The 21,434-nt window shown below is 42.3% G+C and overlaps 1 protein-coding gene across 1 annotated transcript in view; it reads left to right on the forward strand.

The window, feature by feature from the left end:
* Positions 1–21,434, forward strand: part of PLEKHG3 (pleckstrin homology and RhoGEF domain containing G3) — a 53,004-nt gene that overhangs the window by 178 nt on the left and 31,392 nt on the right. The window lies entirely within an intron of this gene.

Below are 21,434 nucleotides of genomic sequence, written 5' to 3' on the forward strand. Positions count from 1 at the left end.
GAGGCTTAAACTGTGTGCGTGCCCCCCCCCTCCAGGGGAAACCTGATGGCCGTGTGTGAACCTGAAGATAATGTGAATGGCTTTGGAATAGGGGGGAATTTGAGGCTTCCCAGTGACCCCAGGAGGCTATTAGAGCGAAAACTGTAGCTCTCCATCTCCTGCTGTTCAGGAATGTTGTTATGTCAGGAGATCAGTGCAGACATGTGCATATAATCGTTTCTAAAACACACTGGCCTGTAGTCTCACCCCTCACCTGACTCCTGCCTTGCTTCCCTCCTGCCCCTCCTCCCTCTGTGGTGTGTGGGGGTGTGTCTGCTTGCTTAGGTTGGGCAACTCCCATTGTAAATTATTTAAATCTGGCTTTTCAGAAATTTTAAAACATGATTGTGTAGTAGCAGGTGGGGAACCTGTAGCCCAGCAGCATATATAGGGCCACAACTCCCACCAGTTGTCACCAGCATGAGGGATGATGGGAGCTGGAGTCCAACAGGATATGGAGGGCTTCAGGTTCCCAACCCCTGTTGCATAGTAAAAGTGGGGGGACGACCTCTCAGTATTGGGAGATTTTTGAGGACCTATACATAGGGAAAGCAATATCTATCACTGAACCAATAGAGGTCTGTGTGGTTTTTGAGTTCTTCCTTACACATATCATTAGTCTAATAAGAGAAGTCCTTTTTTGCCTTTATTCTCTGAGACTGACATCTCAAATACTGTGGTGGTTTTTTTTTTACAGCGTTTCATTGAAATAATTTGGGACAGCCCTCAATATGGTGCCTGATTGTGCCCTTGTGGTTAGTAGTATGCAGATTTTTCCTTTAGGTTCTGTTCTTGTGGGCTTCTCTTCCTGCATTGCCATTGTTATCGTTATTGCTCTTTTTATACCCTGCCCTTCCTCCTAAAGCAACCATGTTTGGCTGAGGCAGCAATGATAAAAAAAATTCTAAAAATAGTTTAAAATATTATCTCAACCGGTTATCTCAGGGTTGCGACAAAACTTTATTTCAAAATGTGAGAAAGTAGCCAGAAAACTCGCCATGGTTTTTTTTAACCACTTGTGGTCTACGGGACTGAGAGGTCCTGCTTTTAGGTGCAGTTGTTTTAAAATGTGTTGATTGTCAACCAACCCACTAACATCATGTACGACCTCAATGTGTGAATTTCAACCTTGGAGGGTTTTGAGCTGCATAAATGCTCTGAGAATGCTAAAACTTGGAGGGAAGTAATGCAATGAATGTAAACACATGCATGTGGAATTAAGTCCTACTTCAAAGGCTCAAAGGAAAACTATGCATGCTGAAATATCACATGGTACATCATTATTTGGGCCATGTCATTTCAGGCTGCAGATAAGGGGATAATTTGTTTAAACGCTTTCCCATTTAAAGCACCTTCCTGTGTGCCTAAAGCTAACGTAATGTGAATTCTCAACTGGCAGGGCATTCTTGGACATTTATAGCTTGGCTCTTAACTTCAAGCTTCCATCCAGTATGTTTAGTCATAGGAATTGGTTATTATTATCCAAAGAGAAAGAGGCAACCCAAAATTCTTGTTTCACCAGTATTATTGCAACCTGTGGCCCAGGCCTACTTTACACTTGCCTTTTCACAGATATGCTGTTGTAACAGATAAGGAGCCAGTAAATTCATGTTTAGTGGATGTGTCTCCAGCAGGGAAGGCCTTTCCCAGCTTGTGGTGTTGACATGCACTGTGCAAACTGTCACACAGCCACAGAGGCATTCTGCCACACGGTACAGCTTCAATCAGGTTTATGTCAAGCACTGAAAATTCAAAGTATCCCAGGCTCCTTTTGCACATTCCTGGAGAGATGTGGTTGCCTTGGTTGTTCACAATAATGTTAAAAAACTTCTGCCCACATCATTGGGTTTTCTTGTTGAAACAGGGCAGAACTTGTCCCTGATAACCCAGCCTGAGAAGGGTAATGACAGAGAATGTCATTATGTGCTTGGCCATGTTGACAGATAAACCATAATTTGCCTTTGTTTCGCAACGGCTACATTTGCAATGGTGGTAAATGGCAGTAGGCTATTTTGATGTAACATGGTGCAGCAGCAAGGGTATTGGGTTTGGATGTGAATAGAAAACATAATATTCAGATCCCGAGTGAACTAACCAAGTCACATACCCATAAGAGGGCAATCCAATACACAAGAAGCTGCTAAAAAGCATGCTGGTGTAAGTGAAGACAGAGTACAGTTACATCAGATTGAAATGGTTCAGCAGTGGGGCTACTGCTGAATGAGGTGGCCTAAGGCTGGCAGAGGCGAAACGAGCCTTTAAAATAGTGCTTGAATTACAGCACTCTTTTTAGCTTAACCAGGTGCATCACATTACCAGGTCATGTGACCGATCTGAACAGGCTTAGGATCCAGCCTAACTTTCCCCTTTATGGTTCTGCCCATGTCCTGCCCCCAGAGCACCCCTTTTCCAGAGCATATGGCAGATTAAACTCCACTGGGCCAGCTGGGCCCTGGCTGAGATGAGATGGGGGACATATAGCTGAGGATGAGGAAGTTAAGCTGGTGTAGCCTGGCTGTGTTTGGAACTTTCTTGCACAGCCGGATATCCACTGGATCCTCACCTGCTCATCTTGCTATGGAATTCCTTCCCAAATGACTAGAATATAATATATGTATATTCAACCTTTTCAGACGCAGCACCCACTTTTAACCCATTTTTTCATTTGGGGACCTATTTCTTGATCTTTTACCATTTATTTGCATAGTGGTCATGTTCCTGTTGCAACCCACCTTGGTTCAGGTAGCAACGCACTAGTGGGTCCCGACCCACCAGTTGAAGAGCAAATGATATGCTATTAATACATATAGCAGCCAATAAACAATAAGAGATGTTGCTGGTTCCAAATAGTTGAGGATGGTTAAAGTAAAAAGTTACTGTGAAGAGCTCCAAAGGGATGTCTCCTAAATTAGGGGTTGTCCACACTTTTCCGCTTGTCCCACTGCTTTTCCCTGGGAAAACCTGCTGTTTACCACTGAATCGGAGCAAATGTCCATCGATTGACATCGGCAGATTGATGTTTGTGATAGTAGTGGGTTTTTCTGGGGAAAGCAATTGGATAAATGAAAGGCTGTTTGGACCCATGCCTAGAAAGCATGGGGCAAGCGGAAGTGTGGATGAACCCCTTGGTGGAATGGGCAGTAAAATGTCCAGTGGAATTCACTGTAAACAAGTGCAAAATGATGCACAAAGGGGTAATAATAATAATAATAATAATAATAATAATAATAATAATAATTTTACATATATGCTCATGGGGTCTGAACTGGAGTTGACTGATCAGGAATGAGAACTTAGGCAGGTAGTGGACTGCTCAGTGAAGATGTCGATCCCATGTGTGGCAGTTGTGGAAAACATAAATCCCATGATGGGGATCATTAGGAAAGGAACTGAAAATAAAACTGCCAACATCCTAATGCCATTATACAAATCTATGGTGCTTCTGCCTTTGGAATACTGTGTACTTGCCTCTTTGCCTCACCTTGGAAAGAATATTGTAGAGCTGGAAAAGCATTCCAAAAGAGGCAACCAAAATGATAAAGGAAACAGAGTAACTCCCCCATGAGGAAAGGCTACAACATAAGGAGCTTTTCAGTTTTGAGAAAAGGCAAGTAAAATTACGCATCTTGTGGAGAACGTGGCCAGAGGAAGCTTTTCTTGCTCTCTCATAATACCGCGATTCTTGGACATCCAGTGAAGCCGTATGTTGGAAGATTCGGGACAGCCCCCCAAAAGTACTTCTTCCCACACTCATAGATAACTATGGAATTCGTTCTCACAGGAAGCAATGATGGCTACCAACTTGGATGGCTTTAGGAGAGAGAGAATTTCATGAAGGATAAGGCTACCAGTGGCTACTAGCCACATTGTCCACTGTTGGAGGCAGCATGCTCCTGAATTCCAGTTGCTTGAATTCATGAGGATGTGGTTGTGCTCAGGTTCTGCTTCCAGGCTTCCCCTAGGCCTCTGGTTGGCCACTGTGATGCTGAACCAGATTGGCCTTTGCCCTGATCTAGCAGGCCCTTGTGCTCTTACATTAATAGCTGTGTTGCATTTCCTTGCAAGGTCCTTCTTGCATACAAAGGAGAACGCCTAGGTTAACAAAGGTGTGTTTGACAACGTAGAATCTCCTAGTTAAATGTCTTCTCTCTCTCTCTCAGCGAGCAGCTCATGAAAGTCCCTGGACTTCTCAAGAGACACAGATCTTCTTTCTCCTCCTCAGGTTGTAGATTCAGCTCTCAATGCGATGCAATTGGCTTTTGCGTACAAATGCAGTACGGAACCCCTTCCATTATATGGTTTATAAACCCTTTTCCTCTTCCACAGTGTGATTTGCATAGGCAAACACAGTATGAGCACCGAATCTCCAAGAATGAACTGGATTCAGAAATGTTAACTTGGCAAAAACAATAACTCCCGATGCAGCTAGCTAGTAGGAGTGTGTGTGTGCTTGTGCATATGTAAGTGTGTGTGTAGGGGAGCTGGCACTGGAATTCCAGACAGGCTGGTGGCGGCGGCTGCTACAGCTGCAGGAATGACATTTTGGCCTCTGCTGCCCTTTAATTTCAAACTCTCTGCTCCATCATACTTTTCTATTCAGCTCCTTATCCCCTCCTCACCCCATTCCCTTCCCTCCCTCACTCGTGGGTACCGAGGACTCAGAATGGAATAATGAGCTCTATGAAACCACCTTAGGCAGTGCTGTGTTTCAGAACTTCTTATGCAATAATGTGATTTGATATTTGGGGGGCCACTTCCCCCACAACTCTCATTTGGTACAGCACGGCCTGAGCTGTGCGCTGTTGCTTATGCCGTGGTCAACTGAGAAATAGTGGGCCATCCTATTATTGACCATAATTTTATTTTAGATTTTTATTAATTATCTGTTACATAATCCGTGAAAAACCTTCACAAAGCAATTATTATAATTTCTGCGTACAAACATAAATAATAAAACATGACAAGACTAACAAGAACAGGTCACGGGTGGGGGGGAATGCAAAACACGAGCCTTCATTTTGTTTTAATTCCTTGGTTCTTTGCAAAGTCACAAAGAAGTAACAGGCAAGAAGTGAAAGGTGTCTGCTGAAGAGTGATTGTGGGCAGTGCTGGAAGTTACAGTAAAGGGCACTGAGCTATCTGGACTTTCATCCATGCCCTGTACAGTGGAAATCAGCTGCCGTCATAAGCACTAGAAATGAACATACATCTGAAAAGAAGAGATCCTGAAACCTGTGATATTCTCTCTCTCTCTCTCTGTTGCAACACACAAGCATATAGTATATGTTTAGCCCAGAGATGAGCTAGAACAGTGCAAGGAGGAAGAGATGATTAATGGGCAATAATAATATGATGGATAATAAAGACAACCTCTGAGGTTGGAGGTAATCCCTGGTGTGACTGTTGTAATCCTGCCCTCAAGTGTAGGATGTGGGAGGTGGGGCAGATCCTTAGTTTCTTAGTATTGTATTGATCATACAATTTGCCTTTCTTGCCCAGCTGCACAGTTATGAATTGGATGTTTCCCTTCCTTTATTCCTAGTGTTCGTCCTCTGCAGATGGGAATGGGCCTCCACTGTGAGACCGCTCTGGGGATCCGTTCTTCACACAGAGTCTTTGGGTGACTCCTGATGAGCTCATTTGGCTTTTGCAAGCAGCTGCCTCACAAAAATACCAGCTGTGCCATTAAAAGAGCCTAGCAGACAAGCCTCATTGAATCAACAGTCACACCCAGTGCATTACCAGTCTGCAAGCGTGAGCATGCTCCCATTACTACGCTGCTTTGCACAGAAACATCCACAATCCACAATCCCCAACACACACACACTCATACACACACAGACGTAGGTTGTTCACAACGCACTGTGGAGACCTGACAATTGCACAGCTTGTCTCCAACAGTAATAGGTAAAGCGGAAGGTGCGTTGTGTTTGCTTTTAATTAGGGAGGCATTTACCGTGCATGAGAATTTAAGAGCCAAATTATTTCATGATAAAATGGGTGATCTTGATAGTGAGATCTAGTGTTATTGTCTTTCCCTGGCAGGTATGGGATGATAGATGTGTTAAACGGACTGACAACCAGATCGCAAACAAGTTAAGCTGGTGGACTTGGATTTAGCACTGCTTAATCCTAATACAGTATTTTGAATATACTTGTTTATTGATAGAATTGTTCAGGGCCATTGCACTCCCCAACCCAAACTGGGGATCCTAGGCCCAGAAGTGCCCCCGTAAAAAATGAGGATGTGCAGACTTGCACTGGGCACAAATTGTATAAAACTGCTGACTGCAAGTTTAGTGTTGAACAATATACAAATAGTTTAGAACATTCTAACAAAGCCTTTTAGAAGTTGTGGCAATGAAGTTCAGTGATTAATAAAAATAAGCTAGACTTGTCCAAGGGCCCAAAGGGGTAGCATCAGAGTTCTGTTGACCTGCTTCTTGATAACACCTTTGTGCCATTCATAATTTTCTCCATTGTTATGTAACTGAAGAGGTAGATTGGAGATGATGCATTCAAACAGCGCCATCCTTGATTTTGTACATGTGTCACATATATATGGAACTTGTTTTTTGTAGGTCATAGTAGATCACAGTGCACACAGCAGTAAAAGCTGCAATTTGCTAACAGAGCTAAAAGGGCAAAGTACCAAAGTGAGATTTTGCAGAGTTGGTTTTTAAAAAGAGAGATCCCTTTGAATATACTGGATCTAGAGAAGTCCCCTGGAAAATGTCACATTCCATGTCTGTTGTGCCTTTGAACTCATGTTGTTATGGGGTAATGTTCATAGACTGGTCTGACAGATGCAACTTTCACCTCAACTAAAAAAATTTCTGCCTTCTAATTTAAGGGTAGTTGCAGCTCTCAGCCTCTGCAAAATAATTATTATGGATCACTTGTTTAAGACAGGATCTTATGGTTAACAGGTACCAGAGCATCTTGCAGTTCACCTTCCTGCCTTAAGGCAGGAATGCTCAACCACCCACTTATTGCATAATCCAGACCACAGTGTACCACAAGCTTAGTGCCAGGGTGACTGAGGCATCTTATGTAGATGGTGTAAAATTATCCAGATGCTTTAAGTTAGTGAGCCAAAGCACATATTGCAAGGCCTTCTAGTTAAATGTGATGTGGACTAAAATTCCTTCCAAATAAAAGGATAAGATGTTCTTTAGTGTTTCAATAGATTGTACATTTCTGTAAGTTTCCTCAGTATTTTGGTTGCTAAAGAGAAAAATGTAATCCGGGGCTTCTCCATTCTGCTGATATCATTTAGCGATGCATAGCAAAAGCTGAACTTGTCCCATGTGAAGCTCATTCCACAGGGAAATGGAGAAATCTAGCTCCAAAGCCGGACTATTTGGCATCCCCCTGAGAAGTAGGGAGTGTAAAATTGAAGACAACGACCGTTCAAATCTTCCAGTGAAATCAGCAACAGAAGCAACAACCCCATCAGACTTCTTCCTTTTTTTTAAAGGTTCTTGTTCAGGGATCTTTGGAAATGCAGTTATCATTTCTGCACAAAGATCTCTTCAGTGGTGCCCGTAGCATTTGACAAAAACAAAAAAGATTTTCATTGTGGTGCTGGTTTGACTTGGTGTACCATAGCAAAGGAGAACAGTGATGCCATCTGTCATCCTTGGCTGAGGTGGGAATAGTAAGGGGGGGGCTGGACTGGAGTTTCCGCTTCTCCTTGCCAATAACTCTGATCAAGCTGGTTGTGTCCTGGAAAGCTTGCACACTGCTCTTAAGGGTAAAGTTAGATCTAATCTGGCTGCCTGCTTCCGAAGTAGCAGAGAGATTGAAATCTGCAGATTTTGACCGCCTGCCGGGAAAGGAGCAATGGCATTCTCTTCTCACGGGATGGATTTAGATGCGAGGGATCAGAGCTAACTAAAAGGAAGGAATGTGCATGAGGCATCGTATACAGATGGATAAGTATACAGATGGATAAGCAGAACCGGTATGCTGCGTAACTTTCCAGCAATCAAGCGGTCTCTGCGGGGGTGTAATCCTGGGTGGGTTGCTAATCTGCTCAGTGTCTCTCAAAAGGTCAGGAAGAGCTCAGTGGATGTAGTGTCATGGGTGGCGCTTAAAGGTGACATGAAAAGGATTCTAAAAATTCCACAAAGGCATTTATTCTTGGTTGGGCAGCAGTGTCTTAGGAACATAATCAAGGTTTAAGCCCCCATGGTCACAGATCACAACCCACTGATAAAAGCATCAGCTTCAAAAAAACCTTGTACCAGCAAAGGGTCTCCCTGCGCTTACAATAAGTCCATGAACCCACACCACTTATCAGCCTTTCTCTTCTCCCCTCCCCTCCTGCTCCCTCACACTGGCCCACTAAAGGATCAGTGGAAATATTTGGTTTGAATTCCAGTGCAAATATTTGTTTGAGACTCTAAACAAGCCTCTGGAAAGGTCTGTCTGCTGCTACTGTGCAAGCATGGAAAAGTAAAACTGGCCATAATCATCAAAGAAAAAGGTATTTCTTTGAATGCTTAAGATGAAAGGGCGAACATGGCGACCATTTTACAAAGCGGCAACATGCCAATATCTGCCTGGCTGCCACATGGGGACGTGGATGAGAAAGTTACTGCACATTCTCACTCTGTGTCAGAGAGCTGGGGAAGCCAGGGAGTGATGCAATTCTCAACTTCCTTTGGCAGTGTGGCATACAACCATCTTCCTTCCTGGATACATGCACACTGTAATAATTTACATCGTAACACAAGTTAGTGAAGTATGAATTCAGGATGGATTTAGAGTGCAGGAGATGGATGTCTGGCTGATGGAGGGGGTGATTGTAGCAGGGCCCCGACCCCTGCCTGCTAAAGGGGAGGTTTAGCTAAACGGCTATAGTGAGGTTCTCCTCCCCAGTCATTCCAAACATGTCTTCAAAAGCAGTGTTGGCTGGTGCCTCTTGGGACTGGCAGTGAGGAGGCAGAGGGGCCAACAAAAGGTGAAGGCAGAGTCAGTGGACAGGCAGAAACAGCTAGTTCTGATTTTGCCCCCCTCCCCGACTCTTTCTAGTTGAGTTCCTCAAAGGTAATGCTGAGATTAATCCGGAGGGAGCTGGCAAGCTTTGTGCCACCCCCTGGGCAGGTTGTAAGTATGAAGGCAGGCAGGGCAGGCTGGTGGGATCTGGCCGAGAGCAGTTTCTTTATTTCACAAAATTTATGTATCCCATGAATGTAAGAGAACCTCTAAGCAAATTACAAAAGTATAAAACAAAACATGAAAATTATTGATAAACAGGTAAAAACAGGCGTTTAAGATACTCAAAAGTTGATTGACATCACCAGTAGCTAAAACTAAATAAAACACATGTTGCTTCTGCATGTCCAGAAGTTGGAAGGCTGGTGGGGCAGTGCCCCGTTTGTCTAGTAGGCCAGCCAAAAGCGTTGGGAACATTTCCTGCCAGCCAGAATGGAGTCTGGAATTGGGAGCTGCAGGCAGAAAAGACAGTTGGCTTTTTTGTTGTTCAGTGAGGGGCTTGGGGACCCTTGGTTCTTCCTGTCTGGAGACTACACCATTTCCATTAAGAGGACTGTGGTGGCTGGTTTATAAACTGAGTTCAGATTGTGCCCCATAGAAAATGTAAAGTAAGAGATGTGTGAGCCCTGCTGTGCCTCTAAGAAGCAGCAGCAAAGGCCGGACTGAATGTCCACAGCAAACCAGCTTCTCATGCCCTTCATCTGTGGTGCTGGTTCCATCCAGTTCTGGCAGGGATTTGATAAACATTAGCTTGATGTTTGTGGTGAATTTCAGAACTGGTGAAAGCTGCTAGACTGGCTCTGGAAACACTTAGTTTTTAGCAAAAAACAACAAGTAAAGTCCTTGATGGCTTTTCAATTTGTCCGCCTCATTGCAATAAAGGTCAAGCTGGGAACTGAAACCCTGTAGCCCAAAGAGGCTAGTGTAATCTAGGTTGGAAAAGCAAATACGTATAGGTTGTTTATTTGTCGTTTCTGAAGGCTTCTGAAATGGTGTGAGTTTTACGGGATAGGAGGGGGAAAGTATTAGTTGCGGCCACGATTGCATAGACTTTTGAAGCTGCATTTGAACAGGAAGGTATTAAGAGTATATAATTGGAAGGATCAGTAGATTAATTGTTTCTTAATATGTCTTAACTGCCTTATGGTATTCACAATTCAGGCAGGGACTTGCAGAGTGGTTATTATAAAATTAGCATAGGGTAACTTCATAGGGTGGAAGGCAGGAAAGTAGCAAGGCAAGTGTTGCCTCCCTGCAACCAAATGGTGATATGGAGCAGTGGGGGTGTAGTTACACTTAATACCTCCCATGGCTGTTTATAACGTTTTAAAAAAGAATTAGGAAAAAGCCCACCTTGGAGATCTAATCATGGATCTCTTCCCATCTCATCTAGTTTGGCCCTTGGATATGCATCTAGGAATGTAAACTGTGAATGTAACAAGTGTTTCAAAGAGGTATATGAAAAGAGAACCTGAGATAAAATGGAATAGACCACATGCTAATATAATGAAATTAATACAAGAATAAATTAAAAAAATGTTAGGTTAATGTTACACGACGGTACTATTTTATTCATGTAACATTAACCTAACTTTTTTTATTATTATGGTGCCGCAACCCCAGAGTCGTCCGCGACTGGACCTAACGGTCAGGGGTACCTTTACCTTTTTATGTATAGTAATTCATTCTTTTTTAAAAAAATTGTCTACAATGCAAAGCTTATAAACAATTTATAAATATATTTTAAGAAAGAGGTACACCCGCTGGGGATTGGCTGCAGCTACCTGTTGAGTGTCTGCCTGGTTTTGCCCCTGCTAAATGCATGAAACAGTCTTCAGGTGGCTGGCAGGCAGTGACTGAACACTTCTGGTCCCATTACAGACAGGGCTCTCTTTGAATGAGAGTCCCAATTTTTTTCTTTTGGAAAATCTTTGCCTCTATTTGCAAATATTCTGGGGAACGTTGAAGCCAAAGGATTCCACTCTTCATCGCAATACATATCCCACTGAAGCAAATAACTAAGCAACATAGAATCCTTTGGCTCACTGGCAAATTTTGGTCTTTGATCCTGATCCCATCTTCTTAGCGCTGGAGAAATGTGGAGAATCTGACATGCTGGCAGAACCGGTTTCAAAAGTTTCTTATGAAACACTCCCCCCCCCCCCCCCCAGTGTCTGCTGCCCTTTATCTTCCAAGTCTATGGCCGCTTTCATGCTAACGAAAATTATGGCTTCACTGCTGACTGGAATTCAGGGGAAGAGTTCCATGTCCACATGTAAAATAAGGTGCGGCAGGTGCAGTTCTCAGAAGAGAGGCCTCCAGGTACATTCCATGTTGTTTCAGTCATTATTAGCTGTTCTTCCTGTGAGTCAATACTGAACCCTGGATAACTGAGCTCTGTACACATCCTGCCCCCCATCCACAATATTGTGGTTAGTCCCTTTCTGTCATACTGTTTTCCTGAAACCTACCTTCCCATTTCATGCTTAAGTTAAAATGCACAGTTAGCCATTGCAGTGCTTTACAATAGGTACTTGATATTATTTGGATTTTACATTACTGTTATCCTTGCAATAGAGCTTGGATGATCCTAAACCTTACATTTATCCTATTGTATTGGCTAGTTTATTAGCAATCTTTGGGCACAGAAGTTCTAGCTTCAGTATATGAAATAAGGGTAGATTAGAAATTCCATCTGACTCCATAAATTCAGATTCCTGCCTGGCTGACAAATTGAAAGTCATGCACTGTGACGTGGGTTTAAAAAAATGCAGACAGTTTTTTGGATAATTTTCAGATGCGCTAAATTGATTGATTTAGAATGTGTATTTGACTTCTTTTTAAAGTTTTGTTTACTAAATGTGTGCTATGTTGATTTACATGCCTACAAACATCTCAGCAGATTTTACTAGTAGCTAAAAGTATTTGAACTGTAATGTTTTGATTAGGAAAAATATAACTGAAGGACACTTAGCAGTGCAATCTTGTGTATGTTTGCTCAGAAATAGGCCCCCTAGTATTCAAGGGGGCACATTGCCAGGCTAAGTGTGCATAGGATTGCTGCCAGAAATGAGGTTCAAATGAATTAAAACTAATGCAAGGATGTACTTGGAAATTATTTTTATTAGAATATTTAAATATTTTTTTACTAAACACATATGTTTAAGATACAGCAACTCAATAGTGTATATACTTACATTGTTTAAGCTTTAAGGAAAAAGTTTAAGCACTGAGAGCTGCTAACATGCTAATCTTAGCACATTCAAAGAGCTATGCATCTTTATTTGCTGGGTTGCCCTTCTGGGATCCTACAGAGGCTCTTGTGGGGTGGCAGGGTGGGGAAAGGGTTTTTTTTCCCAATTCACTCCCTTCCCTGCACAACCCCCAGTGCCATCTCCCAAACTGGTCTGGAGGGTCCTGGCTTGGGGAAGGGGGAATTAGCAAAATTCTCTCCCCCCCCCCTTCAGCAGAAACATCTTGTGAGCTGAACTCTGCTGGCAGGAAGTCTGGAAACAAAACACACACACATTTTTCCTAGGGGTCGTCACTTGGAAAAGAAAGTTAATTACCCCTTTGAATGTGCCTCATTTGACTGGTACTATATCCATTAACTATATTTGTAATGTTATGAAACAATGCAGTTTTAGAAATGGAAAATGTTTCACTGAAAAAAAATACAGGAGTGGGACATTTGCCACAATGGAAACTTTTCTTCCCAACATCCGTGGATAGGTGTAGTATTACAGTGGAGTCTTGCACATTCTTGCAGAAGTCCTAGATCCGACTTAATTTAAGTTTCATGTTCTGGTAATGTAGGTGACATCAGTAGCAATGAAAACTAGATAACACAGTTTTACAACCCTATGCAACTTCCTGGATTAAGTATTTATCTAGATACTGAAGAAAAAGAGATATTCCTGGTTGTTTCTGAAAATCCCTCTTTACTCCAAATGAGGATTGTTGGAAGTGTAAGAAAGGGAAGTTTCACACCCTGTGTACCCAATCTGAGGTGTGACCTGGCTTGCTATCTGCTATAATGCTGGCTGTTATAATGAGGTAGACCTTTGAACTGAGAGGCATAAAAAGTGCTGTTTGATTTGTTATTGATATATTGGACTTTGATACCACAGTGAGTAAAGGAGCATATCCTGCTTCTTCTAAATAGATGACAATGCTGCAGCCTTCACTGTGGCCACAACTGATATGAGAACATGTACTCACTGTGAGATTGTCTGCACACTCTGCTCCTAGCAATACTGTATCAGATGTCATGATCTTTGGGCTCAACAGGTTGGTTGTATGATCAGTGACTACAAAAAACTATATAGTGAAGCAACAGAAAGAATTGCTTCCTGCATAATTCCTAGCCACTTGAAAACAAAATAGTGGGTTGGACTTCTTGATTCACTAATCGGAAGTTTTGAGTGTGTCTTGGTGGGGGTGACTGCTAATCTCACATAGTGTCCTATCCACTGGGTGGCGCTGTGGCTTTTGTCTGGCTCTGAACCTCCTAAGCAAAAGGCAACAGAATTAGATTAAAATGAGACTGGTAAATTTAAGGTCATGGGCATGTTCTTGCTTAAAATGTATGTGGATAAAGGATAGATGATTTAGACTAGTGCATCTCCAGTTTGTGAGAATTGTAAGTTAGATTTGAATGGTGTTCAGTAGCTTATCGTGAGAAGTGAACTATGTACTTATACTTTCAACAAGTTTTGATAAATTCCCTCACCGAGGATTCCTGAGTAAGATTGGCTGTCATGGGATAAAAGGATAAGGTCCTCTTATGGATCAGTAATTGGCTAAGGAAAAGGAAGCAGAGAGTAGGAAAAAAAGAAGTTCTCACAATGGTTTTAAACACTTCAACTTATCCACCTACTAGCAACACCTAATAGTAATCTTACTAAATTTGAAACCTTGGGGTGAAAACTCAGGGTGTTTTAGGGAAAGGGCTTGTATCTGCAGTATACAGGAAATTGTTAGATCTGTCTACTAGATCCCTTATAGGACTAAGACACTATGGGACATGGATATGGGGATGGTTATATCAGAAACTAAGTGGAAGAAATTATGGACCTATGAACTATATTGGCTTATATGCAGGAATGTTTGTTGAACATCTAAAGATGTTGTCGCATGTTGTTTCATCTTTCATATATAACTTCACAAATTACATCATGTTGTTGGTGTGGCTGTGGAGGCACAAGGGTTGTTGTTTTTCTGTTTACAGTGGGAGTGTCCTCTTGTACAGAACATTTGGTCTGAGGTGTATCTGGGAATTTCTTCTGTTTGTAGGACTCCTGTTCAAATAACTCCGCAACTTTCACTTTTCAATGTATGGGATAATCAGACACAACAAGAACAAAACTGTGGTTGTTGGCAGCAGCCAGGATATCTATTTGCACAAAAGTAGAAGACATTGCAAGGATTACATATTTCCCTGTGGCATAAAAATGTATGGAACATTGAGATAGTGGGAGAAATAGTGCATAATTGGAATGTTTCCAAGGGATCGAAAATGTCGGAACATTTCCATCCTGGGTGAGGAGAGTTCATTTCTTACACTGCTACAAATAGCCTTCAGGACATTGTATCTATACCAACACCTAAAATATGGCATACTGTATGTAAGAATATGTGAATGTTTTATATATTATTGTGTCTCTCTATTGTGATTTTGTATCAACTGAGAAAATTTGTTTATAGTCCCTGCCATCCCTGGTTAGGTTGTACTGCATGGTGTGTGTGTATATATACATATCAATAACAATGATAAAACAATGGGATTGATATTGGCTCCTGTGCTTTGCAACTTGCTCATAAGTGACTTGGAGTCTGGAGTGAGCAGTGTGATGGCCAAATTTGCTGAGGAAACCAAATTGTTCAGTGTGGTATAACAAGGGATTGTGAGATCCAAAAGGGTATATCTAAACTAGCTGAATGGGCATTAAAATTGCAACTGCAATTCAGTCTAAGCAAGTGTAAAGTGATTTGAATTGGGGCAAAAAATCCTAACTTCACATATGGGCTATGAGCTGGTGGTTCCTGACCAGAAAAGAGATTTTGGAGTCGTGGAGCACAGCTCAACAAAAATGTTCTCAGTAGGTGGCAGGAGTGAAAAAGGTGGATTCACTGTTGAGGACTGTGAGGAAAGGGTTTCAAGATAAAACTGCTACTATCATACAATTTTAGCTAGGAGTATAAATCAGTTGGATGTATTATATGTTCTAAGATTGTTCTTTGAACAATCAGATACAATTTAACTTTAAAGATAAGAATTTTGCTCTACTTAATTGTAGTTAAGTAAGACTAACCTGAGATTTATTTAGACATATTTCAAATGAGGAAAGAGATATGATTTTACTTTTCCAGTCAGCAGTGTCCAACCTATTCAGTAAATGTTATTGAGTTACTCTGCAAAGTATCTAGAGAATTCCTGGAAACAAGACCTTTGGTCAAAGCAATGTTTACAAACTTCTTTCCTTACCTGGACTTTCTTTTTTAAAAAATCTGTAAGCTTTATCTCAGCAAAAGTGAAAATAAAGATGCAAATGTTTTTGCTAGATAAAGTCAAGGTCTTGCAAGTTCAGCTTTCTGTTTCTATCAGCTCTCTTCATCAAATGCCTCTGAAAATTAATAAGGGGGAAGTTTGTCTGCAGCATCTGGCTTTGGGAGAGTTACTGCCTGTGACCATGGAGGTTTCATTTAGCTGCCTTAGCTAATGGCTTCTGATTTATTCTTTCTGAATTTCTCCAGTCCTTCAAAAAAGTCACCTGAGGTAAAAGTTCATACCTCAGGGTTCCATAAGTTACTTCTTCAGACAGTACATACAGTCAGTCTTGAACCTACTGTCAATCATCTTCAGGGGTGTTCCAAGTTCTGGCATTACAAGAGTGTGAGAAATATTTGTCTTTGTGTTGCGTTCCCACTCATATTTTATGGAACTATTATTATCCCACCCTTTCCCACTCCCCCTTGAGTTTGTTAGTTTAGAAAACCATACATTCCTTATAGGAAGGTTTTTGATGTCTTTGATTTTAGCCCACAATCCAGTGCATACTTCATTGGAAGTAAATACCATAGCAGAAATTGGGACTAACTGAGCAATCCTATTGTTGAGTAATGCTGGCTATGGGGCTTTAGCATATGGCAGAAGCCCCACTATGCTAGTGGAACTCAATATATACTGGCAGACCATTTCACTGCCTATCTGAAGTATTCTGCCCGTGAACATGCTCTCAGAATGACCAAAATGGGGTGAAGCCATGGGCAGGACAGAGCAGCAGCAAAGGAACACAATTATGCCATATTATGCAGTCCTCCAGGCCACACCCACACTCCCATTAATGGTGTAACTTTACACTGGCTCCAGACCTGGCTCAAGAAATTCCCTTCTCATTAAGTTCAGTGGGAGGAGGGGAAATGGCTTTCCCCACATCGACTCCTCCCACCACAAAACATCATGTGCTACGCTTATTCGTGGTATCTCAGCTCTCAGTCTCAGCAGCCCACCACAGATGTATAAATTCCACACAGGGAGACCATAACTGGTGATAGTCCATGCAAGGTGGGGCTATATTTGCCTGGTTGTGTACTCTTAGAGCTCATAAAGGGGAACCTTAGGGAGCAGAATTATGGGGAAAGGACAAATATGGGGACTGGAGCACATGACTAACACTTCTCTTGAGGCTCCCACTTTTGGATTGCCCTGCTCTGAAAAGTAATAGACACTATAGGCATTGGTCCTTCAGAACGTGGGCTTTTTCTGTTTAGTCAGTCATATGAGCTCCTCCAGCTAGTTTGCAAACTGCTGTCAGGTTAAGTGGTTCTTAAATAAACAGCACTTTAGCAGGGAGACTCAGGCCAAGCAGGTTCCCAGACACTTGGCCAGAAACACTTCCTTTTCTTTGTTTTCCCCTGGTCTGCCTTTCACGGCAGCATCCATCCCTTTTGCATCCAGTCTCAGGGCTTCTGCCTACCCTTCTGGGATAGAATCTCTGCAGCTGTTAACCACAGGGCCCAGCCTTACCCTATGATAAGAGCAAAGACTCATGTCTTCCAAGTCATAAAAGGAGAGACCTTGGATTTTTTTTGTTGAGGAGAGCTTGTTGCTTCTAGTGCAGAATCAAATGAGCACGCCAATATTATGTCACCACATTCCAGTGGGTTCCTCTACACAAGGAACCCTTAATTGAAGGTAGAAGGTGTGTTGCCTGTCAGTGATGAGTGTAGCAGGAACCCCCCCCACCCCAATCACTCTGTTTGTACAAACTTCACACACACACACACTCACACACTACATTCGCCACATTTCTGTTATAAATTCATAGAAAATCAACCATACATCGGATTTGCACTGTTCCATTTTATTTTACTCCATATGACAAGAACTATCAAAGGGGGGTGGCTTGGTCCTGGTCAGCCATAATCCCTTCACCGTCTCAGCACATCCACAGGAGCCCTGCCCAGTTGCTATGCCAACCCTGATGATCCCAGACAGAAGACAATCAAGATCACAAAGAAGTTGCATATGGGAGTGGATTCAGCATGAACAGAAACAAAGGACAATGATCAGATCTTCCCTCTGGGGGCAGGAAACTGCAAACTCCCCTTTGTCTCCTGGAAGTGACTCATGGGGAGGGGGGAAAGGAGGAACTAGCCAGGTGACAAGACACTCAGGTTACCACCAACTCCTCCCTCAACCCCTCCTTTCTGTAATGTATGCATGATGTTTCTGGGGGTGGGCTTGACCTAGAGGAGGGGAATTTCAAAAAGTTTTATAAGACCTTGCACACTATTTTTCTGGGTCTTTTCCTCTCTCTTGCAAGTGAGGGGAACACCCTGTTGCAACAGTTCAATAAAGGCCAAGCCTACAGGCTGCTGTTTTGCTCCAAGTTATCCTGGTTGGTGTCTTTACTTTTTGTCCAAGGGAGCCCTCGGATATTTCCGGCAACAGTTTGGCGACCATGCTCAGGGACACTTGGTTCTCCTGCGAAGGTGAGGAGGGAGATAGAGGGGATCGGGCGCCACTGGGCAACCTTAGCCCAGGGATCCTTCTTCCTCTCCCTGCCTCCTCTTTGTGGGCGGTAATCAATCGTCACCAAAAGCCCAGCCAGGGGGAGCAAAGGCAAGGTCAAGCCGGCTAAAGGGAAAGGATCCCGGGATCTGCGGGGGACATCTTCGAACGTGAGTATGGTTTGAAGTAAATACATTGGGAGGGGGGTGGAAGAAGCAGCGTCCCCACGACAGCCAGACTTTCCTTCTTTCATTTCTGACGATTACCCCTCGGAGTCGTCCGGGTACGTCTTAAACTCTCCCCTTTTCTCCCCCGATTTTCCCCCTCGGAGTGTGGCCAGGGAGATCGCGGAACTTTACTGTCAGACGATTACCCCTCGGAGTCGTCCGGGTACGTCTAAAACTTTCCCTTTTCTCCCCCAATTTCTTTTTCGGAACGTGGCCGGGAAATTGTGGTACTTTTACTGTTTTCCGGCGTTACCTCTCGGAGTCGTCCAGGGACGTCTTATTCTGTCCCCTTTTCTCCCCCGTTTTCCGTCTTGGAATTGAGTCCGGGAAAGCGTGGCTCTTTACTGTTTTCTCTGACGTCCCTCTCTCGGAGTCGTCCAGAGGCGTCTTTTCAAAAGTATTTTAACGCAAGGTCATTTGCTTCCTTTCAAACCTTGGGTGTTTTCTCGGACCCCGATCTGGCACGGCATTGCGCAGGCGTTCAGTAGGGGTCCGAACTTAGTCTCAAAGGCTAGGCAGGAGGCTGTCGTGGGTGGTAGAGGGGGAATTGGGGCCCCACACTAGGACTAGTTGTGTAAGCAGTACTGAGGCAGAATTTCAGGATCCGTGGTTGTGTAGCGGGTAGAGAGAGAGACCCGTGGTTTTAAGGCTGATGTTTGAGGTTTTATAGATGATAAGTTATTTGCGGTTCGTTGATAGGCAGGAATTGAGTTAAAGAGATAATCAAAGGTACCTTAAATACTGAAAGAATATTATTTTCTTCTTTCTACCCTTTCCCCCCTCTTTGTCTTCCCCCTTGTGTGTCCATTCTTTCTGTCCTTTTCTGTCCTTTATACTAGAGGGAAATGGGAGCTCACTAAAACACCCTAGCTGGACTCCTCCTGGCAACAAAGCTTCCATGAAGCCTTTTTGCCCCAGAGAGGATTCTAATACGCCCCTCCAGCTTGTCATCTCCAGTTGAAAAAAAAAATAAAATAAAGGGGCAAAATGGTCTTTCAAGTACAAAGTACGAGACCGTTGTAACTTTTAGTGGGTAGCTTAGGCCCACCACTTGGGCCACCTCAGGGATCCTTCAACACAATCAGGGTGTGAACCCTTAGGGAGAGCTGAACATATCAAATTTGTGTTGTTAAACTATAACCTAAAACTAAACATGAAACCGTAAACTTAATGGTGCTCAGAAGGCAGTAGATATAATAACAGCCCAGCCTGAGAGCCCACACATTAGAGAACTTAGTTTCTTTTAAAAAAAAATGAATAAGAGATGTACTCCAAGATTTAGAAATATTTAAAGGGTTTGTGTTTACATTGGCTTCGGCATCCACAGACTGTTCTTAAATGCACATAGTTTTTAAAATAGCAAGCTTGCTTCAAAATTTTAAATCTAAGGAAGCCATGTTGGGCCTTGTCAACCTGAAACAAGACAAAATGGAGAATGAAGTATGCAAATGTTTGTTCTTTGAGAGAAGCTCTAAAAGAGAGTTTTCCTCCCAAGTGGTAAAATCCTGTATACATGCTACTTGTGTTCTGGAAGGAGGATTACCCCACCTCCTTCCTCTAGTTTAAGTGAGGAGGGTGATTTTAAGTCTAATGGTAAATGATGTTTTGTTGTAACTTTTGAGTTTGTGAGTACACCTGTGTTCCAGTCTATTTTGGAATGTGAAGTTAATCTAATGTTTCTGCTGCAAAAGCCTAGTTGAGCACAATTGCTCCCTCAAGCTAAAATGCAGTGTATGTATTTCACCAAGCATATGCCTATGAAAGTATGGTGTTCCTTCTAAGAAAAATATGTGAGTCCAGTTTTAACTTTGATTTGATTGGACAGAAGAGTTATTGTAAGGCTCCTGATATCAGTCTCTATAAGACTTCCTGGCCTCTTTTCTCAGAAAATGCCCCCCCTTGTTTCATTCTGTCTCTTTCAGTTTTTTTCCCCTCCCTTCTTACTTCTGTGCCAGGTAAATTTACTCCCGAGCAAGCTTCCTTTAAAGGAAACTGCAAAGGGGGGGGGGGAGCTATCTTTCCTAAGGTACCCTGCATCTCACTTTCCTATGTGTGGTTATTTAAAAAAAAAAAAAATCTAAATTAGGCTTACTATTCCTCTGCAAGTTCAAAAAAAAAAAAAATGTTCACTTTTGTATTCCCTTTAAATCAAATCTATGGCTGTTTTAACTATGCTTAATAAAAGATCCTCTCCCTATCATAGAAAAAAACACACAAAAAACTGTTCACTTCAATCTTCCTTTAAATATCATTTCACTAGGAACTTGCATTCTTTAGTCTAAGGAAGTAAACTCCCTCAAATTATCTCAAGATCTGCTAAAAGGGTTCTGTGTAAAGTTGGGTACTTTTATTTTCCTCTTCCTTAGTACATGATAGGAGCATAGATGTTTCCTTTCTCAGTTGTAAATCTGTACTTAAATGGGTATGTCTCTTTGATAGTACAAATCTTGCTGTGAAATCTTGCTGTAAACCCTATATTTTGGAGGGTTGGACTAGATGACCCCAGGGTCTCTTTCAACTCTCCCAATTTGTGGCTGTGTGGAAGGGACATGTGTCTGCAAGCATTGGAGGGTAATTCTTAAATTCTGGTGTGGTGATGTAGTTGAAATTCAGCCTAGCTTTGTTCTTTAGTTTTAAAAGGTGAGAGGGGAAGCCTTGATGTTTTTGAAGCACAACTGGTAATATCAAGCATTTGAGTGATTACAGTGTTTATCATTTTGTCTACTATTTAAAAATCAGACTTCAAAGTCAATTCAAAGTTTAAGCACATAAAAATACATATGCGCCTTGACCAATCCTGTAGATAAAGGGCAGAAAATATATATATATATATTTTGTCTGCAAATGGTAAGGCTGAAATGACTGAGAATATTAAAAAAAATATATATAACCTATGAATTTTGACTCTCTGGCCATTTTCCCCCATATATAAGGGCGTGGCATTGTTCCGCGAATGGCCAGAGGGATATTAGCCCTTTCCTGTACATAAAGGAAGCAGTCCCTTTGCTTGGGCTACAATTGCTAGCTTTGGTGAATACTTGAATTGCTGAGTTTCTCTTTTTTGTTTTAAAATCTAACCCTATTTTAAAATCTACTCCTTACCCTCACCTTCCCTTCTTCAAATGGTAATTTAGCCAAAAGATTCAACA

This window comes from Podarcis filfolensis (genome assembly GCF_964270895.1).
Source record: "Podarcis filfolensis genome assembly, chromosome: 1".
Classification (NCBI taxonomy): domain Eukaryota; kingdom Metazoa; phylum Chordata; class Lepidosauria; order Squamata; family Lacertidae; genus Podarcis; species Podarcis filfolensis.